The sequence below is a fragment of the Neomonachus schauinslandi genome, chromosome 2 (assembly GCF_002201575.2).
Source record: "Neomonachus schauinslandi chromosome 2, ASM220157v2, whole genome shotgun sequence".
NCBI classification, from domain to species: domain Eukaryota; kingdom Metazoa; phylum Chordata; class Mammalia; order Carnivora; family Phocidae; genus Neomonachus; species Neomonachus schauinslandi.
In genome coordinates this window covers 23,009,208-23,032,102 of record NC_058404.1, presented here as the reverse complement: position 1 = coordinate 23,032,102, position 22,895 = coordinate 23,009,208, and the positions used below count along the sequence as shown (strand labels likewise).

The 22,895-nt window shown below is 37.8% G+C and overlaps 1 protein-coding gene across 2 annotated transcripts in view; it reads left to right on the top strand.

Moving 5' to 3' along the window:
• The window catches only part of TUSC3 (tumor suppressor candidate 3), a 267,954-nt gene that overhangs the window by 29,583 nt on the left and 215,476 nt on the right, over positions 1-22,895 (top strand). The gene's annotated exons all lie outside the window — the stretch shown is intronic.

Below are 22,895 nucleotides of genomic sequence, written 5' to 3'. Positions count from 1 at the left end.
CCATCCCCCACCCCCCTCCCTTCTAGAACCCTCAGTTTGTTTATCAGAGTCCATAGTCTCTCATGGTTCGTCTCCCCCTCTGACTCCCCCCCTTCATTTTTCCCGTCCTACTATCTTCTTTTTTTTTTTTTTTTTAAGCATGTAATGTATTATTTGTTTCAGAGGTACAGGTCTGTGATTCAACAGTCTTACATAATTCACAGCGCTCACCATAGCCCACACCCTCCCCAGTGTCTCACCCAGCCACCCCATCCCTCCCACCCCCCAACACTCCAGCAACCCTCAGTTTGTGTCCTGAGGTTAAGAATTCCTCATATCAGTGAGATCATATGATACATGTCTTTCTCTGATTGACTTATTTCGCTCAGCATAATACCCTCTAGTTCCATCCACGTTGTTGCAAGTGGTAATATTTAGTGGTTTTTTTTTTTTTTTGATGGCAGCATAATATTCCATTGTATATATATACCACATCTTCTTTATCCATTCATCTGTCAATGGACATCTTGGCTCTTTCCATAGTTTGGCTATTGTGGACATTGCTGCTATAAACATTGGGGTGCACCTACCCCTTCAGATCCCTACATTTGTATCTTTGGGGTAAATACCCAGTAGTGCAATTGCTGGGTCGTAGGGTAGCTCTATTTTCAACTTCTTGAGAAACCTCCATACTGTTTTCCAGAGTGGCTGCACCAGCTTGCATTCCCACCAACAGTGTAAGAGGATTCCCCTTTCTCCGCATCCCCGCCAACATCTGTCATTTCCTGACTTGTTAATTTTAGCCATTCTGACTGGTGTGAGGTGGTATCTCATCGAGGTTTTGATTTGGATTTCCCTGATGCCGAGCGATGTTGAGCACTTTTTCATGTGTCTGTTGGCCATTTGGATGTCTTCTTTGGAAAAATGTCTGTTTATGTCTTCTGCCCATTTCTTGATTGGATCATTTGTTCTTTGGGTGTTGAGTTTGATAAGTTCTTTATAGATTTTGGATACTAGCCCTTTATCTGATATGTCATTTGCAAATATGTTCTCCCATTCTGTCGGTTGTCTTTTGGTTTTGTTGACTATTCCTTTTGCTGTGCAAAAGCTTTTTATCTTGATGAAGTCCCAATAGTTCATTTTTGCCCTTGCTTCCCTTGCCTTTGGCGATGTTTCTAGGAGGAAGTTGCTGCAGCTGAGGTCAAAGAGGTTGCTGCCTGTGTTCTCCTTTAGGATTTTGATGGACTCCTGTCTCACATTGAGGTCTTTCAGCCATTTTGAGTCTGTTTTTGTGGGAAATGGTCCAGTTTCATTCTTGTGCATGTGGCTGTCCAATTTTCCCAACACCATTTGTTGAAGAGACTGTCTTTTTCGACTGGACATTCTTTCCTGCTTTGTCGAAGATTAGTTGGCCGTAGAGTTGAGGGTCCATTTCTGGGCTCTCTATTCTGTTCCATTAATCCATGTGTCTGTTTTTGTGCCAGTACCATACTGTCTTGATGATGACAGCTTTGTAATAGAGCTTGAAGTCCAGAATTGTGATACCACAGGCTTTGCTTTTCTTGTTCAATATTTCTCTGGCTATTTGGGGTCTTTTCTGGTTCCATACAAATTTTAGGATTATTTGTTCCATTTCTTTGAAAAAAGTTAATGGTATTTTGATAGGGATTGCATTAACTATGTAGATTGCTCTAGGTAGCTTTGTGTATTCCTCAGTTTCTTTGATGAGTATTTTATAATTCTCTGAGTAAAGGTTCTTTGCCTCTTTGGTTAGATTTATTCCTAGGTATCTTATGGTTTTGGGTCCAATTGTAAATGGGATCAACTCCTTAATTTTTCTTTCTTCTGTCTTGTTTGTGTATAGAAATGCCACTGATTTCTGTGCCTTGATTTTATATCCTGCCACTTTACTGAATTCCTGTATGAGTTCTAGCAGTTTTGGGGTGGAGTCTTTGGGGTTTTCCACATAAAGTATCCTATCATCTGCAAAGAGTGAAAGTTTGACTTCTTCCTTGCCGATTCGGATGCCTTTTATTTCTTTTTGTTGTCTCATTTCTGTGGCTAGGACTTCTAGTACTGCGTTGAATAGAAGTGGTGGTGGTGGGCATCCCTGCCATGTTCCTGACCTTAGGGGGAAAGCTCTCAGTTTTTCCCCATTGAGAATGATATTCGCTGTGGGTTTTTCACAGATGGCTTTTATGATATTGAGGCATGTACCCTCTATCTCTATATTCTGAAGAGTTTTGATCAAGAAAGGATGCTGTACTTTGTCAAATGCTTTATCTGCATCTATTGAGAGGATTATATGGTTGTTGTTCTTTTTTTTATTAATGTATTGTGTCACATTGATTGATTTGTGGGTGTTGAACCAACCTTGCAGCCCAGGAATAAATCCCACTTGGTCGTGGTGAATAATCCTTTCAATGTACTGTTGGATCCTATTGGCTAGAATTTTGGTGAGAATTTTTGCATCCATGTTCATCAGGGATATTGGTCTGTAATTCTTTTTTGATGGGGTCTTTGTCTGGTTTTGGGATCGAGGTAATGGTCGCCTCATAAAATGAGTTTGGAAGTTTTCATTTCTATTTTTTGGAACAGTCTTAGAAGAACAGGTATTAATTCTTCTTTAAATGTTTGGTAGAATTCCCCTGGGAAGCCATCTGGTCCTGGGCTTTTGTTTTTTGGGAGATTTTTGATGACTGCTTCAATTTCCTTTGTGGTTATAGGTCTGTTCAGGTTTTCTATTTCTTCCTGGTTCAGTTTTGGTAGTTGATACATCTCTAGGAATGCATCCATTTCTTCCAGATTATCTAATTTGCTGTCATAGAGTTGCTCATAATATGTTCTTATAATTGTTTGTATTTCTTTAGTGTTGGTTGTGATCTCTCCTCTTTCATTCATGATTTTATTGATTTGGGTCATTATTCTTTTTGATAAGTCTGGCCAGGGGTTTATCAATCTTATTAATTCTTTCCAAGAACCAGTTTCTAGTTTTGTTAATCTGTTCTACTGTTCCTTTGGTTTCTATTTCATTGATTTATGCTCTGATCTTTATTTCTCTTCTCCTGCTGGGTTTAGACTTTATTTGCTGTTCTTTCTCCAGCTCCTTTAGGTGTAGGGTTAGGTTGTGTATTTGAGACCTTTCTTGTTTCTTGAGAAAGGCTTGTATTGCTATATACTTTCCTTTTAGGACCGCCTTTGCTGCATCCCAAAGATTTTGAACAATTGTATTTTCATTGGTTTCCATGAATTTTTTAAATTCTTCTTTAATTTCCTAGTTGACCCATTCATTCTTTAGTAGGATACTCTTTAGCATCCATGTATTTGAGTTCTTTCCGACTTTCCTCTTGTGGTTTGAGTTCTGGTTTCAAAGCATTGTTGTCCGAAAGTATGCAGGGAATGATTGCAATCTTTTGGTACCAGTTGAGACCTGATTTGTGACCTAGGATGTGATCTATTTTGGAGAATGTTCCATGGGCACTAGAGAAGAATGTGTGTCCTGTTGCTTTGGGATGGAATGTTCTGAATATGTGTGTGAAGTCCATTTGCTCCAGTGTATCATTTAAAGTCTTTATTTCCTTGTTGATCTTTTGCTTAGATGATCTGTCCATTTCAGTGAGGGGGGTGTTAAAGTCCCCCACTATTATTGTATTGTTGTTGATGTGTTTCTTTGCTTTTGTTATTAATTGGCTTATATAATTGGCTGCTCCTATGTTAGGGGCACAGATATTTACAATTGTTAGATCTTCTTGTTGGATAGACCCTTTAAGTAGGATATAGTGTCCTTCCTCATCTCTTATTATAGTGTTTGGTATAAAATCTAATTTGTCTGATATAAGGATTGTCACCCCAGCTTTCTTTTGGTGTCCATTAGCATGGTAAATGGTTTTCCACCCCCTCACTTTCAATCTGGGGGTGTCTTTGGTTCTAAAATGAGTCTCTTGCAGACAGCATATCGATGGGTCTTGTTTTTTAACCCAATCTGACACGCTGTGTCTTTTGATTGGGGCATTTAGCCTATTTACATTCAGGGAGGTTATTGAAAGATACGAATTTAGTGCCACTGTATTTCCTGTAAGGTGACTGTTACTGTATATTGTCTGTGTTCCTTTCTGGTCTATATTACTTTTAGGCTCTCTCTTTGCTTAGAGGACCCCTTTCAATATTTCTGTAGGCCTGGTTTTGTGTTTGAGAATTCCTTTAGTTTTTGTTTGTCCTGGAAGCTTTTTATCTCTCCTTCTATTTTCAATGACAGCCTAGCTGGATATAGTATTCTTGGCTGCATATTTTTTTCCTTTTTAGTGCTCTGAATATATCCTGCCAGTCCTTTCTGGCCTGCCAGGTCTCTGTGGATAGGTCTTTTGCCAATCTAATGTTTCTATCATTGTAGATTACAGACCTCTTGTCCCGAGCTGCTTTCAGGATTTTGTCTTTGTCTCTGAGACTCGTAAGTTTTACTATTAGATGTTGAGGTGTTGACCTATTTTTATTGATTTTGAGGGGGAACTCTGTGCCTCCTGGATTTTATGCCTGTTTCCTTCCCCAAATTAGGGAAGTTCTCTGCTATAATTTGCTCCAATATACCTTCTGCCCACTCTCTCTTTCTTCTTCTGGGATCCCAAATATTCTAATACTATTTCATCTTATGGTATCACTTATCTCTTGAATTCTGCCCTTGTGATCCAGTAGTTGTTTATATCTCTCTTTCTCAGCTTCTTTATTTTCCATCATTTGGTCTTCTATATCACTGATTCTCTCTTCTGCCTCATTTATCCTAGCAGTTAGAGCCTCCATTTTTGATTGCACCTCATTAATAGCCTTTTTTATTTCGACTTGGTTAGATTTTAGTTCTTTTATTTCTCCAGAAAGGGTTCTCTAGTATCATCCATGCTTTTTTCAAGCCCAGCTAGTATCTTTATAATAGTCATTCTGAACTCTAGTTCTTACTAACATCCATATTGATTAGGTCACTGGCAGTTGGTACTGCCTCTTGTTCTTTTTTTTGAGGTGATTTTTTCCATCTTGTCATTTTGTCCAGATGAGAATAGATGAATGAGAGAACAAAATGGTAACAGGGTAACATTGACTCCAGAAAAATATACACTAAACAAAATCAGAAGAGACCTGAAACCGGGGGAAATGAAAGGGAAAGACGAAAAAAGAAAATAAAAAAGAGAAAGAAAAAGATAAAAGAAAAGTATATGATCAGATAGGATCAGGCTGGTGAATAGATCAGTGCCACACACTAGATTTTGGGCGTATTTTGGTCTGTTAGAAGAAAGTGCCTCCCAAAATTTTAAAGAAAGAAAAACTTGTATATGTCCAAAAATAGGGGTAAATATGCTGAAGGGATGGAATATGACTGTGAAGATGAAAATTATAAAAGATTGTATCAAAGGAATTGATAACTTGGTTGAAAAAAAAAGAAGAGAAATTAAAAAAAAAAAAGGGAGGGAATGTGATCAGGCAGGAGACTAGAACAAAGCCATACACTAGAGATTTAGGGTATATTTTGGACTGTTAGAAACGACTGTTAACCAAAATTTTAAAGAGAGCATACCAAAAATAAGTTCAACTACTATGAAGGGATAAAATATGACTCTAAAAGTGAAAAATAAACAAGATTTTTTAAAAAGGGATTGATAAGATGTTGGTTGAAAAAAGGAAAAAGAAAAATTAAAAATAATAGAAAAAGAAAATTTAATAAATTAACTTTGAAAAATTAAAGAATCAGGTGAAAAAAAAGACAAGAATTCTATGAGCTGTATTCCCCTCCTGCTGGCGTTCTGCTGTTCTCATTGATTGGTAAACTTGGTCTTGGCTGGCTGTTCTTGCTGATTTTCTGGGGCAAGGGCCTGTTGCCCTGGTTCCCAAATGTCTTTGCCAGAGGCGGAATAGCCCGCCTTTGCCGGTCTGGGCTAAGTCATCTGTGGGGGTTTCCTCTCGTAGCTTTTTTTCCCCGCAAGCTTTCCTTACAGCTTTGGAGGAGGAGAGTGAAAATGGTGGCCTTCCAATCTCTGCCTGGAGGAGCTGAGTACTCAGGGCCCCACTCCTCAGTGAGCCCCCCCCAGAAAAGCAGTCAGTCATTCCTATCTTCCCGGTCTCCAGGCGCACTCTGTGCTCACCCCGCCTGTGACCGAGCGTTTCTGTCTCTGGCACCCGACCTCGTGTGGAGTCTCCAAACCCAGCAGATCCCTGCGGTGTGCTCCCGCGCCATTCCTCCCGGGGGAGGAAGGGGAGTCTCCCCGGATCTGCCGCTTGTTGGGTCCCTGCTGGAAGAGCAGTGGCCCAACTGTGCCTCGGATCACGTTTTGTGGCTGAAAGCCTGCTCCTCGGCTCCGTCTCTGCAGCCAGCTTCCCCACTCCGATACTTGGGAGCTCTGCTGCACTCAGGAACCCCCAGTCTTTCTGTGACCCCGAGGGTCCTGAGAGCACACTGTCCCAGCAAGGGTTCCACCCCCCTCTTAGCCACTGGAGCTACGTCTCTCAGCGGAGCCGACTTCTAAAAATTCGGATTTTGTGCTCACCGGCTCTATCACTTGCCAGAAGTGGCCGTCGGAGGCCCCCTTCCCCGCCGTCTATCCTCCCGAATATCGCCTCGGATTCACTTCCTCGCACGTCCTACCTTCCAGAAAGTGGTCGCTTTTCTGTTCAGAGAGTTGCTGCTATTCTTTTCTTTGATCTCCTGTTGAGTTCATAGGTGTTCAGAATGGTTTGATGCCTATGTAACTGAATTTCTGGGACCAGACGAAATTTAGGTCTCCTACTCCTCCACCATCTTGCTCCTCCTCCCTGTACATCAAATATTTTTAAATAAAGCTCCCACAAAAATAGCAAGAGGAAAAAATAAAATAAATAAATAAATAAATAAATAAATAAATAAAATGTTCACCTGATTAGCTCAGGCCCACCCCATATAATCTCCCTTTTGAGTAACTTCAAGTTAGCTTGATTAGGACTTTACATCTGCATATCTTTGCCGTTTAAGGTAACATAATTATGGGAGTGCTACTGTGTCACATTCGAAGGTCTTATCTGTACTCAGGAAGTTATGTAAGGGTGTGGGTCATTAGGGTTTGTTTTAGATTTCTGTCTACGAAACTGGGCAAACTTGCACTTTTAGATTTTTATATACTTTTAAATGGTGGCCTAAAAAATCAACAAAACAAGTATGATAGTGTATAGGATAACACTTAATATAAGACATTTAATGATGGCTATAAAATTAAATTGGTAATGTGTATCAGGGTTTAGTCAGAAGATGAATGTATTTGTATTTGTATATGTGTATGTTTGTATCTGTATTTCTTGCGGAGATTTGACCTTCTGCAATAGTGGGAGCTGATTAAATAGCTTCTGCAAGGATATTGTTTGCATGTTTGATGCTGGAGCTTGTGGTCCAAGGGCAGTTGGGATGAGAATATAGTTATAAGTTGGGAATAAAGAAGAACAAGTCTATGAGGATGGAATGAAACCATTCTCAGAGTGATTTTAAAACTTGTAGTTTGGAAATTGCACAGTACTGAGTAGTTATTTATAAAAATAAATACTTGGAAATCAGAATTATTTTAAACAGCTCACCTATCGTGCAGTCTCAGGATACCTATTAAATGGATAAAGAAGTTTGGAAGAATGATAGACATTTTCTTCTTCACAGGGAAGACTAACAATTAAAATTAAAAATTAAAATTAAAAATTTTCAGTCTGTCTAAAACTTGTTAGGTGAAATATATTTTAAAAATATTTCTTTCATAAGAGTTTTATAGAAATTATAGGACAGGGTGCCTGAGTGGCTCAGTTGGTTAAGCGACTGCCTTTGGCTCAGGTCATGATCCTGGAGTCCCTGGATCGAGTCCTGCATTGGGCTCCCTGCTCGGCAGGGAGTTTGCTTCTCCCTCTGACCCTCCTCCCTCTCATGCTCTCTGTCTTTCATTCTCTCTCTCTTTCAAATAAATAAATAAAATCTTTAAAAAAAAAAAAAAGAAATTATAGGACAAACCACTGTTCTTCTGTCAGATATTTACTTGCAGTTTCCAAAGAGAAAAAATATTTATTTTGAACATTAAGTTAGTTGTTTTTTCATTTTTATGCTAAATATTTTATCTTTGTAAGCCTCATAGCAGTATGTCCTGCATTTTCAAACTGAATAATATTATAGAGAATATTAGAAAGATACTTAAGTTGGGACGGGCATATTGTTTTTGAGTTAACATTTCTCTATCAGTAAAAATAAAAAATTTAAAAAAATGATTACTTGTCTCATTTGAAATATTCACTTTCTCTTCATTCAGCTGCTAACTGGTATTACAAAAAAGTAAATTATCCATTGTCTGCATTTTTATTTCTAAGTCTGAATAGTGTAGAATTTAAAGATAACCTTCATAAAATTGACAATTTATATGGTATTATCCTATACTGTTTCGAAAGACACCTACGTCTTTTTTTTTTTTAAAGATTTTATTTTATTTATTTATTTGAAAGAGAGAGAATGAGAGAGAGAGAGAGCACATGAGAGGGGGGAGGGTCAGAGGGAGAAGCAGGCTCCCCGCAGAGCAGGGAGCCCGATGCGGGACTCGATCCAGGGACTCCAGGATCATGACCTGAGCCGAAGGCAGTCGCTTAACCAACTGAGCCACCCAGGTGCCCTGCACCTACATCTTTTTATGAGCTACTTTTGTTTGTGCATATACAATGACTGCCTGAACATATTTGTCAACAACTTTTGGAGAGCTATTTCTCATGTTACTGTCTTGCTGTAGCTTTCCTCTTTTTATCCGATTTTATTACATTTTTTTCTAAATTCTTCGATGGTGTGCCAGAGCTGTTTACCACATCATTTTTTCTTCTTCATAGACACAAGCTGTACTACATTTCCCAGCCTCCTCTACATTTATTTTAGGGCTGTGAGACAAAGCTCTGGGCAGTTCAACGGGAATGGAAATGATGCATGTCATCTCAGCCTGACTCCTGAAGATTTCCCCAGGCTTGCGCTGATTGCCCGCTACCACCCTGTTCAGAGGACTTCATCTGCGTTGCGTCACCAGCTTCCCTGTGAAGGGTTTGTGTTAGTGTGCCACTGAGATTAGCAAGGTAGAAAAGGAGAGAGCCCACCATTCTTCAGAAATAGTTGAGGCAGATTCATGGGCAGGTACAAGGTTTAAAGCATTATTCAGGGAAGTCCAGGATGACCACTGTATTAGTTTCCTGTTGTTGCTGTAACAAATTATCATAAACTTAGTGGCTTAAATAACACAAATGTAATATCTTATAGTTCTGGAGATCAGAAGTTCAAAACCAGTCTCACTGGGCTAAAGTCAAAATGTCTGCAGGGCTGACTCCTTTGGTGAGCTCTGAGGGGAGAATCCATTTCCTTGTCTTTTTCACCTTCTGCTTGAAATCTTCATGATCCCTTACTTGCATCACTCCAACTTCCTTGCATCCTCACATCTGTTGATGATCCTCTTGTCTCCCCTTATAAAACCCTAATGATTTGAACTTATGCAGTAATGGGAGTTTGGCCAGTGTAGGATAAACGTCCCATTTCAAGATCCTTTGTTTAATTACACCTGCACAGTTCCTTTTACCATGTAAGGTACCATGGCTCCAAGTTTCTGGAAATTAGGACCTGAACATGGCAGGGGGCACTTTGTTTAGTTTATCACAACTACCGACTTAGCTGGTGCTGACCAAGATACTTGGTGGAAGGCTTTAAAGAAATCTAAGAGTTCCAGGTGAGCTCTTGAGAATCACCAGCATTGATGCTGCACACTGAGATCCTTGGTAGCTGCTTTCCTTAAACCTTCATTTTCCTGTACTTCCAGTGGTGCTCTAAGCTGCTTCTAATCTCCTGTGTTAAATACCTTCATGTTTGGAACACATGGAATGGTTTCTGTTTTCCTGACTGAACCCTGATACGAAGCTCTTCCTGTATGACTGTTGGCAATGTAAAGAGTGGCCGGAAAGCCACGTGCTGCAGATGGCAGAGCAGCTGTCACCCTAGGTGTCCGTGCCTGTGAGGGAGAATCTCCCTATTGTCCTGAATTCTTCTCTGGACTCTTACATGGATGTGTCACTAAAATTTGGGCTATATTTGGTGCTACAATACTATGGCCTCGTTTATTTACTCTTGCTGTTAGAGATGTTTGTTGAAAACTGAATACAAAAGTCTCATCTCTTTCTGTGTATTTTAACTACATCCGATTTAGAGTAGTACATTTTCCTTGTATTTACATTTGTGAATGTATTGTACAAGGAAAACAGATCATGTGTGCCCATCATTTATTAAAAAATCACTGTCTCATCTACTGAACTAACTCATTGGTTTGCATTCTCAATTTCTTCTTTGGACTACATTATCAGATGATGGTACTGCTTGCCTATTTATAACATTGTGCACATACAGCATACTTTTTGCAGTGTCTAGGCTAAAGCAGATAATTCAGTAGCTATTCTTTACTAGTACATCCCTCTCTCATGTGGGATGCAGCAGTTTGATTGCCAGTATATTTTCATTGTGAGATTCAAAATGTTGTTTCTCAGAAGCAAATCTTGGTGGCATTTTGAGGAACACAGCTTTAAAACCATAGCATCATCTCATTTATTCTTCATAGGATGATTTTGAACTGGTGGTATGTTACCATTTTAAGATACAAGACACTAAATTCACAGATTTTTGTCTCATGGAGACAGGGTGGATAGGGGAAAGAGCTGGACCTCAAACACTGATCTTCTGACTCTAAGTTCATTATTTTTTACATCAGATATGCCTCAGAGTGAGTAGTCATGTATATTTGCTTACCTTGAGTTATAGAAGACACATATTGCTGGAAGTTGTAACATGCATCATATTTTGTTTCGATTTGTATTGTGTTCTCTATTGGTCTTCACTTAGTATTGACTACCAGGAGGGGCTTTTATTGAATGTGCTCTTGGATAAGACAGTGGTGCAGCCAAATGGGAATCCGTAACAAAGGTTCTGGTCATAGTTCTTTTAACTCTTCACTCTGTCTTCTTGGTTAAGCCACTCTATTTTTTTTTTTTAAAGATTTTATTTATTTATTTGAGAGAGAGAATGAGAGACAGAGAGCATGAGAGGGAGGAGGGTCAGAGGGAGAAGCAGACTCCCCGCCGAGCAGGGAGCCTGACGCGGGACTCGATCCTGGGACTCCAGGATCATGACCTGAGCCGAAGGCAGTCGCTTAACCAACTGAGCCACCCAGGTGCCCTCTATTTTTTTTTTTAAATTTAAATTCAATTAGCCAACTATAGTAGTACATCCTTAGTTTCAGATGTGGAGTTCAATAATTTATCAGTTGCATATAACACCCAGTGCTCATCACATCACATGCTCTCTTTAATGCCCATCACCCAGTTACCCCATCTCCTTCCCCCACCTCTCCTCCAGCAACCCTCGGTTTGTTTTCTATAGTTAAGAGTCTCTAATGCTTTGTCTCCCTCTCTGATGACTTTCCATTCAGTTTTCCTCCCTTCCCTTATCATCCTCTGTGCTGTTTCTTACATTCCACATATGGGTGAAACTGTATGATAATTGTTTTTCTCTGATTGACTTATTTCGCTCAGCATAATACCCTCCAGTTCCATCCACGTTGATGTAAATGGTAAGTATTCGTCCTTTCTGATGGCTGAGTAATATTCCAGTGTGTGTGTGTGTGTGTGTGTGTGTGTGTGTGTGTGTGTATCACATCTTTTTTATCCATTCCTCTGTCGATGGACATCTCAGCTCTTTCCACAGTTTGGTTACTCCGGACATTGCTGCTATAAACATTGGGGTGCAGGTGCCCCTTCAGATTACTACATTTGTATCTTTGGGGTAAATACTCAGTAGTGCGATCCCTGGGTCGTAGGGTAGCTCTATTTTTAACTTCTTGAGAAACCTCCAGACTGTTTTCCAGGGAAGCCACTCTGTCTTTTTAGGTCGTGATAACTTCTGTCAGTTAAAAAAAAGAATTAAAATTGAGCTAGGTCAAGGGTTTCAAATTTCACACCTTGTCAATCCTTTTAACGAAAGAATTGGAACATATTTAAGGGCAGTAAGGAAAGCTTTATTTGCAAAAGAGTGCTGAAGTTAATACTTTTTTCAGTTAAAAAATCCCCTAACTTACTTTTTTTTTTTTTTTAAGATTTTATTTATTTATTTGGCAGAGAGAGAGTACAAGCAGGGGGAGAAGCAGGCTCCCCACTCCGCAGGAAGCCTAATGTGGATGTGGGGCTTGATTCCAGGGTCCTGGGATCATGACCTGAGCTGAAGGTAGACGCTTAACCAACTGAGCCACCCAGGAGCCCCCTAACTTACTGTTTTGGTACTTAGCCACTGTTGATCACTCTCTAGGGGCTATCATAGCACATTTTAAAATTCTTTTCTCAAATACTAGCATAATATCCTTTATGTTTATCTTCAGATCTCCCATAGAACCTAGTATTTTTCCTAGAATAGACGCTTAAGTATTTAATACTCAAAGTAGTAGCAAGCATTTCCTAAGTATATGAGGTCCCCTTTAACTGAAATTAGTACTGAGAAAGAGATTTATGAATCTAGTTAAAATTAGAAACAGTGTTTCATAGAAGTGAAAAAAAAGGAGCTATCCATATAAAATTAAATCAAAATTACGAAAATTCATTCAGCTGAACATGTGTTTAAAATTTATCTTTTAATTCCAAGTAGTCATGATTTGTTAGAATAACAATGGATGAATAAATGCTGATATTTTTTGGTGTGATTTTTCTCAGTAAAATTGTATGATACCATGATAGGACATCTTCAGTTAGTGCTTGACTTTGGAGTATGATTTTGGAGGTTACTTTCACAAAAATATTTTCAGGTTTACCAGTTTTCTCGGGCATCTCTGTTATTTGATATTCATATTCTTTTTGATGTATCTAATGTCATCATCCTTGTTGGTTTTTCTTTTATATGCTAATTGTTATAATTCTGACATGTCCTCATTTGTCAATGATTTTGCATATAATTTGAGTAGTTCTCATGCATCGGTTTTTAAAAATCAACTTGATGAAATTCTTTGCTATTACTAAGATTGTAGTCAAGTGTGAGAATAACCAAAAAGTAGTATGACATGGTGTGTTGGGATATATGCTGGGGTGAAATGAGGATGGATGTCTGCACAGGGACTACTTTTAGAAGTGGTTGGTTCATTAGCGAATGTAACAAACATCTATTTCCTCTCTATGCAACTTTGTATTTTTGTGTGTGTGCATGTATTGAATACTTAGATAAGGAGCATCTCTTGTGGCATATGCAGGACTGAAGACTGCTATGAAATTGCTGAGTCCAGTGGCTTGTGTTAGGTTGCCAGTAAGAAAGGACAGCTTAAATAACTTATTTAAGCTTATTTTTGTCCTCTGTAGGCCTCCTCTTTGTTTTCATCTTTACACCCTTCTTTATGACCACATAGGTGAGTATATTACCAGGCTAGGCTAGTCGTACTGCTCATTGCACTTGTCATATTTGGCACAGGGTTGGGCAGGTGACTTAGACTCATTCACAGATTTCTCTATGTGGAACTAGTAGCACAATTACCTTGTTAATTGGTGCATTACATTGGAAGGATGTGATTTTAGGTTGCCTATCATTCCTGGCATGAAAAACTCTAATGTGTGGAAACTAAACAGATATACAAAGACTGAAGAGATTTTTCACCGATTCAGTAAACACTTGAGTATTGACTTTGTGCTGGTCTTTGTTCTAGGTACCATCAATACAGAAATAAACAAAACATATAAAAAATGTTGTCTCCTTTGAGCTTCTGTGGCTAGAGGGAGTAGTGACAACACCAAGTTAGTAGATCAATGATTCAATGCATGTACAGTAGTCAGCAGTGGGAATTTCAGACTCTGGCAGGACTGGGTTGTTATATGGCCCAAACTAGAGTTCTGTTTTTTGATTGAACCAACAGTTGTTAGGTTTCCAATATTGTTTTTCCTTTTCTGGGACCACTTGTTGGGCATCTCTAGTCAGTTTTTCTAGATAGTCATTTGAGGGGACGTTCCTTTGGAACATGCCAGAAGTTTGGTCATTGGCCCTTTTGAGAACAGCAATCTTGGCAGAAAAATCACCAAGGTAGTCCCCTTTTGCTTCTAGGAAGTTAAGTTTGGAATTTCCAGGGACCTTATAATAGCCAAAGTAGCTGGTAGGAGTATGGCATCTAGTAATTTGGACATTATGACATTTTTTTTATTTTTTATTTTTTTTTAAAGATTTTATTTATTTGAGAGAGAGAGAATGAGAGACAGAGAGCATGAGAGGGAAGAGGGCAGAGGGAGAAGCAGACCCCCTGCTCAGCAGGGAGCCCGATGCGGGACTCGATCCCGGGACTCCAGGATCATGACCTGAGCCGAAGGCAGTCGCTTAACCAACTGAGCCACCCAGGCGCCCCATTACAGCATTTTTAATCTTGTTTCCATTAGAGATAAAACCTTGCTCCTTGCAAAGCCATGGCTCACCTCAAAGTTTATATTATCAGTGTAAATATTAGGGGTTTTGCCCTTAGCTAGAGTGCAAGCCTGGGTAAGAGTATGAGTATGAGCTGAGTATGAGTATAATGGATTTTTCATATATGGCCTTTATTATCTTGAGATGTAGTTCCCTCTAAACCAACTTTGTTGAGAGGTTGTTTTTTTTTTTTTTTTTTTTTTTATCATGAATGGATGTTGTATTTTGTTAAATGCTTTTCCTGCTTCTCTTGAGATGACCATGTGATTTTCCTCCTTTTTCTTGTTAATGTGATCTATCATATTGATTGACTTGGGAATATTGAAGCCCTCTTGCATCCGTGGTATGAACCCCAGTTGATCATGGTGAATGATTACTGTGTTGTTGGATTTGATTTGCTAATATTTTGTTGAGAATTTTTGCATCTATCTTCATCATAGATACTGGCCTGCAGTTTTCTTTATTTGTAGTGTCCTTGCCTTGTTTTGGTACCAGGGTAATTCTGTCTGGCCTTGTAGAATGAATTTGAAAGCTCTTCTTCATCTTCCTCTTCTTCATCTTTTTCTTCTATTTTGGGAATAGTTTGAGAGGAATATGTATTAACTCTTTAAATGTTTGGTAAAATTCACCTGTGAAGTCATTTGGTCCTGGACTTTTGTTTGTTGGGAGTTTTTTTTTTGACTATTGCTTCAATTTCACATTGCACTTTACACTTCAGCACTCAACATCAATAGATAGATCATCCAGAGAGAAAATCAACAAGGAAGCAGTGACTTTGAATGACTTATTAGAGCAGATGGACCTTACAGATACATTCAGAATATACAATTCCGAAAACAGAATGCAAATTCTTTTCAAGTGCATATGGAACATTCTCCAGAATAGATCATAAGTTGCAATAAATTGAAAAACATTGAAATCATATCATGCAATTCTTTTGACCACAATGGTGTGAAACTAGAAATCAACCACAAGAAAAAATCTAGAAAGAACACCAATACTTCTAGTTTTAATAACATGCTACTAGACAATGAATAGGTCAACCAAAAAATCAAAGAGGAAATAAAAAAAAAATACATGGAGGCAAATGAAAATGAAAGCATAACAATCCAAAATCTTTGGGGTGCAGCAAAAGCTGGTCTAAGAGGGAATTTTATAGCAACATAAGCCTACCTCAAGAAACAAAAAATCTCCAACATCATTACCTTACAATCTAAAGAGGCTAGGAAAAGGAAAAAACAAAGCCTACAGGCAATAGAAGAAAGGAAATAATAAAGATTAGAGTGAAATAAATGAAATAGAGTCTAAAAAAGCAATAGAAAATATCAGTGAAACCAGGAGCTGGTTCTTTGAAAAGATCAACCAAACTGATATTCCTTCAGCTAAACTCTTCAATAAAGAGAGGGACACAAATAAATAAAATGGGGGCGCCTGGGTGGCTCAGTCGTTAAGCGCCTGCCTTCAGCTCAGGTCATGATTCCGGGGTCCTAGGATCGAGCCCCGCATCGGGCTCCCTGCTCGGCGGGAAGCCTGCTTCTCCCTCTCCCACTCCCCCTGCTTGTGTTCCCTCTCTAGCTGTCTCTCTCTCTGTCAAATAAATAAATAAAATCTTTAAAAAAAAATTAAATAAAATGGAGGAGAAATAACTGATACCACAGAAATACAAAGGTTTATGAGAGAATGTTATGATAAATTAGATGCCAAAAATTGGACAACCTAGAAGAAATGGTTAAATGCCTATAAACATATGACCTACCAAAATTGAATCAGGAAGAAATACAAAATTTGAACAGACCAGTTACTAGTGTTGAAATTGAATCAGTAATCAAAAAGCTCCCAACATACAATATTTCTCTAATTTTTAAACGCTGCTTTTAAAATTACTCCTACTATTTCTGTTTTTTTCATCAGTTAAGCAACTCATTTTCATTAAAATAGAGGCTTTTTTGCATCCTTATATTTATTAATGAATTACGGTTTATATATACAAAACATTGATGGATAAGTTTTCTCAAAAGAGCCCATAGATATAAAAAAGGTACCCACGTTACTGTTATTCATTTATAATTTGTCTCTAACACTGTAAGTTCTTTGTAACTTTTTCTGTGTAGTGAAACTGATTTTGCACGTTATATTGTCTTCACTGAAATTTATATCATTTCATAAAACACTGTTGCACATGTTTTTGTTTTGGAGTGTTTAAACAATATTTTATGTACAGACACACATTGAGTGCTGAAACACTTTTGAATGTTAACTGATCTTCCTGATGATGTGTGATGGAAATTGATTAAAAGATTGTATTTGTTGTTTTGAAATATGTCAGAAGTATATAGCATATGGAAGTACATAAACTCAAATATAGACTTGTGTTTTTTCCCCCTCCTTTGTTAATCTAAGGAAAACTCAAAATTCTCTTGAGTAGCAACCACTAGTAGTTTTGTGCTTGGAAGAAGAATTTGGAAATTATTTAAAAAACATAATTGTTTAGATTTAATTAAAATAGGCACTAAAATTTACATATCATGGTATGTTCCACTGTAGTTTATAATAAACAAATGACAATAACTAGCATTTATTAAATACCTGCTATGTGCCATGCTTTGAGTGTTTTTATATATGTTATTTAAGCACAACTTAGTGTAATTTTATTTTTATTTTTATTTTTTTAAAGATTTTATTTATTTATTAGACAGAGAGAGAGACAGCTAGAGAGGGAACACAAGCAGGGGGAGCGGGAGAGGGAGAAGCAGGCTTCCCGCGGAGCAGGGAGCCCGATGCGGGGCTCGATCCCAGGACCCTGGCATCGTGACCTGAGCCGAAGGCAGACGCTTAACGACTGAGCCACCCAGGCGCCCCTGTGAAATTTTATTTTATAGATGAGGTTCACGTAGTTGAACTATTTTGCTCCAAATCATGCAGCTAACAATTGTGCCGGTATTCAAGATACACAGTTGACTTCTAAGTTGTTCATTTTAACGAACTACTAGTTTATCTGTGCTTCTCATGTTAAGGGCAGAAGAGTGAATGCATACCTTGGGGGATCTGGAGGTGTAGCAGGATGCTGCCTGATTGTTCAAAATGTCTGTGGTATTAGATTTTATATTAAACATTCTGCAGCTTTGCCTTCTATTGCATTATGTTAGGGTTTTAAAAAAATTTGTTTAAATGTAATTGTGTATTTTTTGTACTCTCAGTTGTTGAATGTAACTATTGCTTCAGGATAGTATACCATGTTTTTCTTGGCATACCAGCAGTATGGTATGGTATGGTAAGGGTGCCTAGGATTATTCTCTTTGTGAAACAGGAGAATCAGAGCTATCATGCCTTCCAGTAGAGTATTCATAGTTATTACCAGTTTCAGCCATACAGAGCTTGTGTATGTCAAGCATTTAAACAGTTCCTAAACATCAATGTGGTGGCACCTGCTAGGTTGCCTTGCCACACTTCCATAGAATTTGCTGGTAAGGAGCTCAGAGAACCCAAAGGGATTTAGATAGTTTCATTACTCCAGACACAGAAGGCTAAGTTATGACCTTCAGATTCTAAAGGGCTCCTCTATCTCCACTCATGGGGGTGATAGAGAGGTGGGCCCTGGTGGATGCTGTGCACTCAGTGAGTCTGTGTGACAACTGAGGAATCCTGAGTTTAGGAAACCTGTGCTTTAAAGGAGTCCTAACCTCTTTGCAGTCTTTGGCCTGCAGAAGGCATGTTTTTATTATTCTGGTTGGGAAACAAACTGTTCTCTGACCCAGAAGGAAACCCCTGCCCCTAGCTTCTGTGACTTTTTGTTTTGGAAACATTACTGAAAAGATATTCTGGGAGAAAAGCTGTCGTAAGACATGCAGATATTGGAGATTTGTCTCCCAGGCACATACCATCTTGCAACTTCCCTGGCAATTCCAAATATATGGAGAAAACACAATTATCTTCACTGTGCAAGGTAGAGAATGAATTGGCCAGTCCCTTTCTTGGGTAATTTTAGCTATTTCCCTAGCCATTTTTGGGTGATATTTTGTTCCTGGAAGTTTTTCCAGTCTTTTTTTTTTTTTTTTTTGAATCCTTTATCTCTGTTAGGTGCACTTAGGGAAATTCAGCATTATTCTGTTAAAGGAGCCTCAGTGACATTCAAATTGTTAATCTACCTTAGTCACTCCTTAGTTTTTTTATGCACTCACCCGATAGCTCTCTCCTTCGGTGCCTCCCTCTCCTGCTGTTGAGTACACTTCAGCACTACCATTAAGATCTATAGAGGTGTAACCTGCTGCATTCCTCTCTGTTGCTACCAGTAGCAGACAACTGTGATTGTAAATATAAATATGAGGATGGGAAAATTGCATAGGTCATAAAAATGTCAGAAGTCCTTATTTTTCTAGCACTCAGTTTCTTCTGTGTTTGTTGTCATCCTGCTCTTATTTCTTCTTCTGTGTAGTTAGACTTCATCAGATTGTCTCTCTTGCTCACTCTTTCTTAAAACCAGAGGTTCTTTTCTTTTTTTGCCAGTTAGATTATGATGGGCCTGGACAATAGATGTGATTTAGTAAAGCATTCAGCTGCCTCTCAACCCCATGAGCGTAATTTATTTATTGGTAATTGTGGTAACTGCCTCACAGAGCCTACTTCAGGGTTTTTACTCACAGGTGTTTCCATAGAGCTGGACTAGCATTGTCTCATTCCTTTTCAGAATTTGGGAGGATTTATACACTGTCTTAGTTGGGGCAGCTATAACAGAATACCATAGACTGGGTAGCTTATAAACAAGAGAAATTTCACTGTTCTGGAGTCTGAAGTTCCATGAGGGTGCCAGTATGGTTGGGCTTTTATGAGAGTTCTGGGTTGCAGATGGCTGACTTATTGTATCCTCACATGGTGGAAAGAGGGCAATAGAGCTCTCTGGAGTCCCTTTTATAAGGCATTAATCCAATACATGGCTCTATCCACATTAATCCAATACATGTGGGCTCTACCCACATTACCTAATTACCTCCCAGAGGTCCTAACTCCTAATGCCATCACATTGGGAGTTAGGATTTCAACATGTGCATTTTGGGGGGATACAAATACTCAGTCCATTGCATCCATTTTAGAGAAATCACTCAAACATTTTAAGCTAGATATTACACTTTGTGTGCAAATGGGTTTTCATCCAGAGTTAATTCACTTGGAAAACATTTAGAGGGATCAGCCAGTTAGGACCTATTAAGTATGTCTAACTTAATACTTCCAGCCTTAAGAAATGCCTCCTGCTGTGGAGCTAACTATCCCAGGGTTATTAGAGACACACCTAGTTTGTGCTTCCCTTCTTTGTGCTTCAGATACTGCACTTTTTTTTTCTTTTTTTTTACGAATTGGAGGTTTATGGCAACTCTGAGTCCAGGCACCATTTTTTTTCTTAACCACATTTGCTCACTTGTCTCGGTTACATTTCACTAATTCTTGCAATATGTTAAACTTTTTCATTATTATTTGTTATGGTGATCTGTCATCAGTGATTATAACTCACTGAAATCTCAGATGATGGTTAGATTTTTAGCAATAAAGTATTTTTAGATTAATTTAAATAAATTTTAAATTAATGCTTTTTTTAAATATATCATGCTATTGCATGCTTAATAGACTACAGCATAGTGTAAACATAACTTTTATATGCACTGGGAATCCAAAAAATTGACTTGACTTGCTTTATAGTGATATTAGCTTTATTGTGGTGGTCTGGAAATGAACTTGCAATATCTCTTAAGGTATGCCTTGTATTTTTTTTAAAGTTATCTTGAAGGAGAAAAGACAGTTTAACTTTTGGGATTTTGGGGGTTTATTTTTATATAATATTTAATTTTTATTTACATTTTTCTTGAATTTATTGTTTAGAAAAGTTTTATATTTACTGTAAGCTTACTCACTAAAAGCAATTAGCAATTTTTAAGAATACACTACATTGTCATTTAAAATGCATATTTCTTGGGACATAGTCAGTTGAATAATATTTGCATATATACATACACATATTTTATATATGAACATATACGCTATGTTAGAAAATAACAGGAATTTTATAAAGTTCAGTTGGGTTTTTTTTGGTAAAGTTCACTTGTGTGTGCTTGATCCTTAACACTTTGCTTTGTTTTAAAGAGGACTACAGCTTCCTTGTGAAGTAGCCAGTGAAGTATAAAAAAGCTACTGAACTGGAATAATTTGTTTTATTTTGCAATGATTATTCAAACGTGGTTTTCAACTGCAATGGAATCTTTTCATGGCAACTAATTAAAATATTAAGTTAGATGAATCTTATGTATGTATGTACATATCTTGTTTTAAATAAGAGGATAATTTATTTCAGAAATTCCTTTGTGATATACTTCTTTTACAAATATGTAATCTTACTTTTGGTGGAAATGATAGATGTTTTAGACTTCTTAAAGATACTTTTACACCCAAGATTAAAGCGTATTTTAAATCTAGGAAAGGGTTATAAAAGTCAGAAATTTGTGATTTATATATTAAAATATGTATTATTTTCAAGTGGGTATAGTAGCAACTGAATAAGATTACCAATTTCAGATTTTTTTTTTTAAGATTTTATTTATTTACTTGACAGAGAGAGAAACAGTGAGAGAGGGAACACAAGCAGGGGGAGTGGGAGAGGGAGAAGCAGGCTTCCCGCTGAGCAGGGAGCCCGATGTGGGGCTCGATCCCAGGACCCTGGGACCATGACCTGAGCCGAAGGCAGACACTTAACGACTGAGCCACCCAGGCACCCCAACCAATTTCAGATTTTGAACTGATCTTAGTTTTTTATTCCTATTGAAATTTAAAAGATATACTTCGGTTCATTTTTGAACCTATGTAGCACAAAAGTTTTCATTTTCATTTTTCTAAATAAAGGTTTTCTATTAAAGCAACAAATCAGTTTTTAAATGAAGTGTGCAGAATTCTTGCTTTCTTAACTGTGAGAGACTAAACTACAAGTTCATTAGTTGATGGATCGGCTTCCTTTTGCTAGGCAATTAGGAATCTGCTTTTTCTATCAGATGTGAAAATAGAGTCAAATATGTTGTTTCTCTTAAAGAATGAAACTTGAACCAGTTTTTATAAATTATTTTTTATTGTTCCAACATTTTTCTTTATTGTTACTTGTGCACCCAAGTGGATTGAGGGATACATTCATGCTGTAAGAAAAGGCATTTGACTACTTTGATTATACAGAACAACATATTAAGTTTCTAAAAATTCATATTAACTTTTTTTTTTTTTTAAAGATTTTATTTATTTATTTGACAGAGAGAGGCACAGCGAGAGAGGGAACACAAGCAGGGGGAGTGGGAGAGGGAGAAGCAGGCTTCCCGCTGAGCAGGGAGCCTGACGCGGGGCTCCATCCCAGGACCCTGAGATCATGACCCGAGCCGAAGGCAGACGCTTAATGACCGAGCCACCCAGGCACCCCTCATATTAACATTTTAAATGGCAATTAAATAATGAAAGATTAAAGAGAACAAAAGTTAACAATACTGTAAATGACTTGAAAGATACTTAATAGGTTTATAGGTGACCATATAATTGACATCAGAATTGGAACAAATTCGAGAGTAAAAGGGGATGCTCATAATAATTATCCTGTGGTAATAGGAATGATGTAGGATGGCTCAAGCATATCTAATACAATTGCTCTTTATGATGTTATTTCTTAAGGACAATATAAGTAGTATATTTTGGTATAGAAATTTTTAAAATGTACATTTCCTTTTTACACAGTGCATCCTAGAGTTAAAAATCAAAATAATATGTTTGATGTTAATCATGTCAGGACAGTTTAATCCTACTTAGATTTTTTTGAGGTAGAAAGCGTGTTTCAGACTCTTCTGTTTTTTCATTTGGTCGTGCTTTGTAGTTTGTCTCTTTATTTTTAATCTTTATTTGATGAATTATTGTCATCCTTTACTTTTTCCAGTGTGGTTTTTTTTAGTTGTTTGAACATACTTGTAATAGTCATTTGGAAGTCTTTGTTAAGTCCAATATCTGGACCCACTCAGGCAGTTATTCTCTCATCTTTTTTTTCCTGTGCAAGGTTTGCACTTTTGTGTTTCTCTGCATGTCTTTTTGTTGTTTCTATGCATGTTTTTTGTTGAAAACTGGATATCTTAAATAAAGATATTTTAGGAACTCTGGATTCTGACTACTCCCTTTTCCCAAGCCTATTCTTGTTCTTTTACTTTTTTACTTGTTTAGTGGCTTGCCTGGATTCTGTGGAGTCTTATTTCCCCTGCAGTGTTCCTCCTCTGACTTTAATGCTTAGTTTTTTGCATACTTGTTTCTGTTTTTAAGCCTGGCTTCCTAGGAATTGCCAATGATTGGTTAGAGGTTCCTCCAAAAATTAATGATATAACTACCATATGATCTGGCAATCCGATTTCTGGGTATTTATCCAAAGGAATTGAAATCAGAATCTTGAAAA